We start from the raw sequence: 8,074 nt of genomic DNA, 5'->3' as shown, positions 1-8,074 counted from the left end.
GAATAAGAGATGAACCTTTATTGTCTCAATTCACTGAGGATTGAGGGTTATATGTTACATCCGTTTGCTTATTTCCTTTTTCTACCCGCAACCCCAGCAAACTCTTCTAGGTTGCTGGGCCAGAGGGTGGACAATGTCTCCAGAGCGTTGGCAAAATGAGAGCCCTGTTTGGCCAGGAAAGCAGAGAAATGCAAGTGTCACCAAGAGGAGAGGCTTGCTAGGAAGGTTCTACCTAAATGGTTTCAAGTCCAGGAAAGTCCCAAAACGTTGGGAGAAGCGAAAGCACAGGTCGGCGCTGTCTTTCAGGGGCGTGCACAGGTGGAGGGGTCCCGGAGGACTTGGGAAAGCTTCAAAGGACTCCACTGGACGATTCAAGTCAGCGTCCAGTTCTCTTCTACAAGTCCTGTGCCCTTGGCCCGTGCGCACCCCCTCCCTTCAGCTAGCAACGCGGAGAAACTCCACATCGGGGCCCTGGGAGCTGTGCCTCAGCCAGAGCAGAACTCATCCCGCTCCCCGCCAGCACCTGAGCCCTTCCCCAATGGTGACAGGCAGGCATCAGCCGCCCAGATGTCCTGAGTGGACGGCTGTTGCCTCTCTTGAGGAAACTTGAGTGTCTTTACTGAATTCATTTTCTTCTTTCCCAGCCTTCCCCATAGATTCCTTTGTTTCTTGGTATTCTTTCTAGATCTGTTTCTCTTTTATGGCGGCCCGTCTGATGTCAAATGTATTCACCATCGATAAGAAATTATTTTAATGTTTTAAAGAGGAAGAAGATAACTGAGTACTTCACATATTAGAACAAAGAAGAGCGTCTCGTGGCACAACCATGCTGAGTCATGATGAGTCCAGAGCAGATTCGGCTGACCCTCTTCTGCTCCAGGGGATACATGGCGGCCTGGGGTTTTGCCCCTGGTTCCACAGCTTGTTTCTGTGACTTTAGGTTGTCTCCACACACTGTTCCCCAGGGTATAATAGTTGCAATAGATTTTGCAGTTTTTGACTTGAGGAACATTGCTGACTCATTTCTGCCTTCTTCACCTACCTTGAGCTTTAAAAACGGCCCCTCCAAACAAAACGGGGAGGGGGGGGGGGCGCGGCGGGTGCTTTCTCTCATAGGAAGGCCTTGACTTTCGGGTTCCTTAACACCCAAGGTCAGACTTGATATAAAGATTGTGTGTCTACATGTTAGTGTCTGTAGGACGCTTTCTGAAATAAACCTTGGTTCTCTGTGCTATACTAACAATTCTCTGCTTTTTCCCCTTCTGTTCTGATATTCTCTCATTTCTTCTTCATTCTTCAAATCAAACACTATTAAGTTTATATTGTTTTTTAAAATAATTTCTGGGCAAAGTAAAAATTCAGCTGGAAAAGGTATGCGAGATTGTTTCTAACAAGAAAAAAAAAAAGGTCAAGAGTAAAGGACTAACTGAACTCAACAGAAACCATTGTGTAGGCTAGTGGAAATTAGAAGTTTTAATAGCATATACATTAATAAGTGTAAAAACAACACGACATTGAAATGTTTTTAAATCCTAGAATTTCCCCACCCTTCCATAAGAACTTTAATTTCAGGAGTTGTTCATGTGCATTTTTTCACATAATTATCTCAATGCATATAATTTTATATTTTGGTGAATTTGTTAGGGAAACCCTTTTTAAAAGTTCTTTTTTCATATTTTTGTAGCTGGATTACCAGGTATATTGGAGAACATTATTGGGGTCAGAGTGGAATGCCTAACATTGGGCATCTAGATGTCCTAGTTTCTGGCTGAATGAGCTAGTCTTGAGAGCTAGAATGACACCAACCTCTGGACAAAGGATGATGAGTTAAGTGGGGCTTGTTGCTGGCAGAATTGCATGTTTTCTAACTGAAAATGAATAACTTAGCAAAACAGTACTTAGGTATTGGGAATTATTTGAGAAAGTCTGAGATTCATGCACACCTCTTCTAAGGAGTTCTGAGGCCTTAATATTCCACCTCCTCCAAGTTTTACTACTGTATGTGTTGAAAGGGGGTTGTAAGAGTCATTGTCTGTTAGGTTTATGACTCTTCAATGCATCTCATCAAACACCCTCATGATATAAATAAGAATCTGAATCAGAGGACTCTGAAGCTGAGAGAGAATACAGACTTCACTGGTGCAGAGACAGAGGTGCGGTGGAAAAACAGGTCTTAGCACTCCTAGCTCAGTGCTCTTTCCAATCCTGAGAGGAAGGTGGAACAAAGAAATGAATAGGATTAAGAGAGCCCAGCTGGTGTGGCTCAGTGGTTGAGCATCAACCCATAAATCAAGAAGTCCCCAGTTCAATTCCTGGTCAGAGCACATGCCCTGATTGTGGGCTTGGTCCCCAGAGTGGGCTATGTAGGAGGTAGCCAATCGATGTATTGCTCTCATTGACCTCTCTCTGTCTCTCTCTCAATTATTCTTCTTCTCCTTCTCCTTCTCCTTCTCCTCCTTCTTCTTCTTCTTTAAAGGATTAAGAAAGAAAAGATGCAGCAGAAAAGAAAAGAAAAGCTAGCAGAAAGGAAGATGGTACAGGGAAAAAGAAGGAAGGCAGTAGGATGAGGGTTTCAAGCCTTGCTAACCTAAAGAGCAAAACTGAAATCAGAGGACACAGAGTCCTCTGAAATGAGCATCTCATTTCAGGTATATATATATAGGGGTTCACGAGGTATTCAGGGGAGGCAGCTGAGCAGTGGCTTTTCATGTCTGCTTGGAAATCAAGTTTCCAGAAAGAGAAAACAGTGTGATGGAAGGTGGTCATTCAGGGGCTGTGGAGAAGGCAGACTCTCCTTCTGTTTCACATCTGTGGAGGCAATGCATGCCTTTTTTTTTCTTTCTTAATTGACATTTTATCAATTGTTTTGAGCATAAATACACAGACATTTCAATTTGTACATAATTCTTAGCATATGTACCAAAAACTTAAAGGTTACATAGTTGCGATTTTTTTTATAAACAGTTATTCCAGTGAATTTTCAGCTTAAAATGTGGAGGCTAATTTTCCTTAATGGAGTACCAAGTGCCTATATCTTCAAACGTTGATATGCTATAACATCAAAGTCCCACTAATTTGCAAAGTAATATCATATATGCTACTTGATGAAACGTTCAGTCTTTCACATTAACGAAGTTACCAGGGAAACTGGACTGCAGCACCAGAGCTGTTACAGATGCACAAAATTCTGACAAGGAGAGCCAAGGTCGAGGAGGGGTTTTCCTTAGGAAACAAAACTACCAAAAACATGGGAACAGAAGTAATTTAAAATGTTCAAGACACATGAAATACACAATGGATGCCATATTGTCATTTAGTATGCTTTGTATGATAGGATATAGAAATGACCCCCAATTATGGAATGTTAAGATAAAGCCTCCCATATTCAACATCCCACTATTTTCTGGTTGTACAAAAATAAATAAATAAATAAATAAACAAACAAACAAATAAATAAGCAATCAGCAAATTATTTCCTCTTTTAAAAAAGCATTTACACTACAAAATAGTTGATAAAAATATTCCTCTGGATTGCATAGGAAGGGAGACAAGAACCACTGATAAGTCATGGTATTATATGTCTTTTTTTTTAATATTTTTTTTTTTATTGATTTTGTACAGAGAGGAAGGGAGAGAGATAGAGAGTTAGAAACATCTATGAGAGAGAGTCATCGATCAGCTGCCTCTTGCACACCCCCTACTGGGATATGCCCGCAACCAAGGTACATGCCCCTGACCGAAATCGAACCCGGGACCTTTCAGTCCCCAAGCCAACGCTCTATCCATTGAGCCAAACCGGTCTCGGCATGGTATTATATGTCTTATAATTAGTATTATTAATATGATACTAATCAGACTGGGCTTTTTTCTCTGCTGCGACATCCGAGGCTGGATTCTTGTTTTTAGTTTCTCCATTTTCCGCAGGTAGATCTTTAAGTTCTTGGTCGGCCACTTCAGTTTGTTTTCCCTTTGCTCCCCTATTCCCTTTGTTTGTACTTTTTTATCTGCAGATTTATCCTTTCCTGTTGCCTTTAAAAAATTTTTTTTCTCTTCATTTCCACTTTTGCAGGAGCAGGTATAGCTGACAACCCATGGATCTCTTCACGCGCCCTCCGTGGTGTGGTGCTGGCCATCCTCTCGGGGAGGGTGGCTGCTGGGGGGTGCTTGCTGGGTGCCTGAGGGCCAAGGCGGGCCCTGAGTCTTTTGGAGCCTGGGCTGCCTGGCCCCTGCTCCTTCTCCCACCACCCAAGCTGCTTGGACCCAACACAAGGCATGCCTTTCATGTGGATTCTTGAGGACTGTGTCTAGTTGAAGAACAGATATAGGTGACCTACTAGAAGCACCCATAGTTGACCAATGCTGCAAAATTCCCTCTAGCAACTCCTTTCTGGATACTTATGGGACTTTGGTTTGCCCTTGAGACGTCACTAAAGAAAAAGTTAAATATGCAAACTCAACCTCCCTCACTTCATTGAAAGGTCCAGGAAAGTTTTATAACTAGCCCAAAATCCCATAGCTTAGAAAAATTTAGCTAAAAAGGGTATAACCACCCCCCAAAAAAACTTAGCAGGTGAGACAGGGCCCTTTTATTTTTATACATACATGCTTCCCCTCAAACCAAAAGTGTGAGTCTCTTTCCTCTCCTCCTAAGTCTGGTGGGTCTTGTGACTGCTTTGTCCAATAGAATGAAGTGGGTGTTCTAGAACTCTCAAGCTCGGTCCTTAAGAAGACTGGCAGTGCCCAGTGCCTCCCTGGAAGCCAGCTTCCAGGTAGGAAGTCTGTCCACCTAGAAGAAAGGACCACGTGCTGGAAGGAAGCCCAACCTAGTGACCTGGAGAGGCAGAGGTCATGTGGCGGCGGACTGAGTTGCCTGACGTGTGAATGAAGACTTCTCAGACCTTCCTGCTCAGGTGCCAAGTGAGTGACTCCGGCCAATGCCCAGCTGAGTTCAGCTGACTCACAGAATTATGAAAAAATAGTAAATGGTGGTGGTTTTGGCTACTAGTCTTGGGGTGGTTGTTAATGCAGCAATAGATAACTGAAGTGGTGACATAACATAGTATCCATGTATTACTTCCGGTGAATATATCCGTTGGTGGGCGTGTCTGCTGATGTGGACCAAGCCTGGCCGATCTCCTTTGGGCTTGCTTGTACCTCTGCAGTCACCTAAGGGCTGTCTGGTCAAGGATGGCCTCAGCAGTGATGACGCAGCTCTGCCCCATGGGGCCTTTCATCTGCCAATGGGCTTGTTCTCATGGAGATGGCAGGATTCTAAGAACAGGAGCAGAAATACACATTTTTTTTAAAAGGAATTTCTCTCTTTTTAAAATATATTTTTATTGATTTTAGAGAGGAAGGGAGAAGGAGAGAGAGAAACATCAATGATGAGAGAGAATCATTGATCAGCTGCCTTCTGCACACCCCACACAACCTGCAACCTAGGCATATGCCCTGACCGGGAATGGAACAGTGACCACCTAGTTCATAGGTCATTGCTTAACAACTGAGCCCTGCTGGCCGGGCTGGACTTTAAAAAAAAACAACAACAAAAACACACACACACACAAAAAAAACACAACACATAGTTTTATGTTCACAGCATAAAGGGGCTACAAAGTCAGAGGAAAAGGACCTGGATAAAGGAGGGCATTACTTAGGGGCATTAATGCTATCAAATCTAGTACCAGGATTCTATGCTTATTCCTTCTCGGGGAGTATTGTGTAGCATTATTAAGACTTTGGACTAAGATCTGGAAACATTGGAGAAATTATACTTGAAATTAAGTAAAAACAATTAGGTGAGCATTTTCTGATTGTTAAAATGTTCCCAGATTTTCTTGCCAAGTCATTACAGCTAGTGATATTGATCTTGATTTACTTCCAATCAGGGTGACTTTCCCAAATTCTTGTTAATAGATTTAGAAAGAATAGGGAAGAACTATCAGGTTTCACACTGTGTGGTTCCTTGTTCCATGAATTAATGCGCCGTACTGATGATTTTTAAGACTCTTGGTATAGCCGTTTAGAATCTGTTCAACAGAGTTAAGTGCTCGAAGTAGCCAGTGGTCGGTCTGCCTTGTGGCGTCTCTCTGGAAACTGAAGGCTGTTGGCTTCTGTGCTTTACAGCAAGGGATCACTCAGGCTCTTCATGGGAAACAAGGGCTGTGTGCCCACATGCATGTGTGCACACGTATGTGTGTGTTTGTATATAATGTGTGTGGCCATCTCTGATCCACTGCGATTTAAATTTAATTTTACCTGTGTTCACCTCTCCTGCATTCCCAGCAGATATTGAGAACCGAGTTGCCTTTTCACTTACCTCTCTGGGAAGCAGATTCATTTTCCCCTCCTGGGATTTCAGGGCAGAGCCTGAGGGGAAAGAAGGGGAGACTGGGATTACCATTCCCGAGCCCCGCCTCCTGCTGCTTCCAGCGGTGTCTGCTGCCCCCTACCCAGTGCTTCACACCAGGCCCATGAAGGTTCTTTAGACCTGTTCCTCTTCCCTCCACTGCCCCCTCTATCGACTCCTCATTGAACTTTATTAATTCCAGTGTTTATTTCCTGTTCAAGAACTGGGAACCAAGGAACCTGGGTTTTGGCCCTTAAGTCACTGACTATCTCTGGGTGTTCATTTTCTCTTCTGCAAAATCAGACCTCCTGGATAGAAGTGTGTGGCTGCTCTGAGCTGTGAGGGTTTAGGATGCCAGGATAAAGCCAGACACACTTTACAGGTCCTCACCAAGCGATGCCCTAAAATGCCAGACACATCTGGAAGAAGTAAGCTGGCAAAAGTCTAAGCATGTGGGTTGTTTGTGTTGCCAAGGAATTATTGATCTCCATTCTGAGCTGACATTAAACAGTAACACACTTCCTCAATGTGTGTTGGGGGGGACAGGGGGAGGGAGAAAGTATAAGAAGATTTCAGAACTGAAAAAAAGGGTTTCATTTGCTGAGAATTTGGGGAGTATCCTTTTAAACAGAAAGTCATGGTAGCTCACCAAGTCAGTGATTTTGACAATAAGGACTATGAATTGTTGGGTCTTCCTCGGGTAGACTGTACCCACCCCACGTTTTCCATCAGTGGGTTGTAGTTGTTGTTTTAGAGAGGAAGGGAGAGGGAGAGAGAAGCGTTGGTGTGATGTAAAAGAGAACACAGATGATCCTTTGCCCCCCTCACGAGCCCGATGGGAATCGAACCCACAACCCTGGGCTTGTGTCCTGACCAGAATCGAACCTGCGACCCGCAGGGGGACGATGCTCCAACGTGAGCCACGCCACGCAAGAGGAAAGTGGAAGGAAGTAACGAGGGTTAGAATTACCCCCTTGCTTTCGGTTCATCTGGGAGAGAGATCCGCTACCTTTTCGGTTCCTGTTGAGTACCTTTAGCTACAGCTGCCATGACGGCATTTTGTCCCTAGAAGAGTTCTTTAGACCTGCCCTTTCTGTAGCCACACTGACAGCAGGTGAGCACGCAAGTGCCCCTTGCTCACTCAGCGCTCTCAGTCCGATTTGGTCCCCAACCCCAACACAGCCCATAGACGCTGTGTGCCCCTCCAGCCTTCTCTCCGCGGGCCCCCCCTCGCCAACTCTTCCCTACCTGAGAAGTAGGTCTTATTTCCTGGGAACACCTGCTGTCCTGAGGAGGGGAGACAGCGTCGCCTTGGAATCCCAGCCTGTCCCTTCCAAGCCGAGTCCAGCGGTTAGGAGACAAGGTGTTGCAGAGTTGCAGGGTGAGGCGGGGAGGGGGGGGGGTGTGGGGACGGGGCGTGGTGGGGGGGGAGAGTCCCATCCCAAGCAGCCTGCTGAGCCCGGACGCAGCACCGGGAAGCCCCCGGGAGGTTCCCCCCGGCTAACTCTGGGGACTTGGAGGGATCGGCCAAACCCAGGGGCTCTGCTGCCCCTGCTCTCCGGCCTGGGCACCCCGGCCTGGGCACCCGGGACAGAGAGAGCCGCGTCCCTAGGAAAGCACTCGGGCACCCAATCGGACTGCGGCGGAGGCTCCCGCCGCCGCAGCCGCTGCAAACCGGTCTGGTTTCCCTGCAGGGCGTGCGGGATGGAGCGAGGGGGTGGAGAG

General features: G+C 45.7%; 1 long non-coding RNA gene across 1 annotated transcript; it reads right to left on the bottom strand.

The window, feature by feature from the left end:
* Nucleotides 1-1,350: 1,350 nt before the first annotated feature.
* LOC311630500 lies at nucleotides 1,351-8,030 on the bottom strand. Its single transcript, XR_014796385.1, has 4 exons — nucleotides 7,598-8,030; nucleotides 6,320-6,369; nucleotides 3,797-5,271; nucleotides 1,351-3,557 (listed from the first exon to the last, which is right to left on the bottom strand). It is a non-coding gene; the product is annotated as an uncharacterized lncRNA (long non-coding RNA).
* Between the last annotated feature and the right edge of the window lie 44 nt (nucleotides 8,031-8,074).

This window comes from Pipistrellus hanaki (genome assembly GCF_964339955.1).
Source record: "Pipistrellus hanaki genome assembly, chromosome: 11".
Lineage (NCBI taxonomy): Eukaryota > Metazoa > Chordata > Mammalia > Chiroptera > Vespertilionidae > Pipistrellus > Pipistrellus hanaki.
Note: the sequence above shows the minus strand (reverse complement) of the source record. Positions and strands in the feature narration are given on the sequence as shown.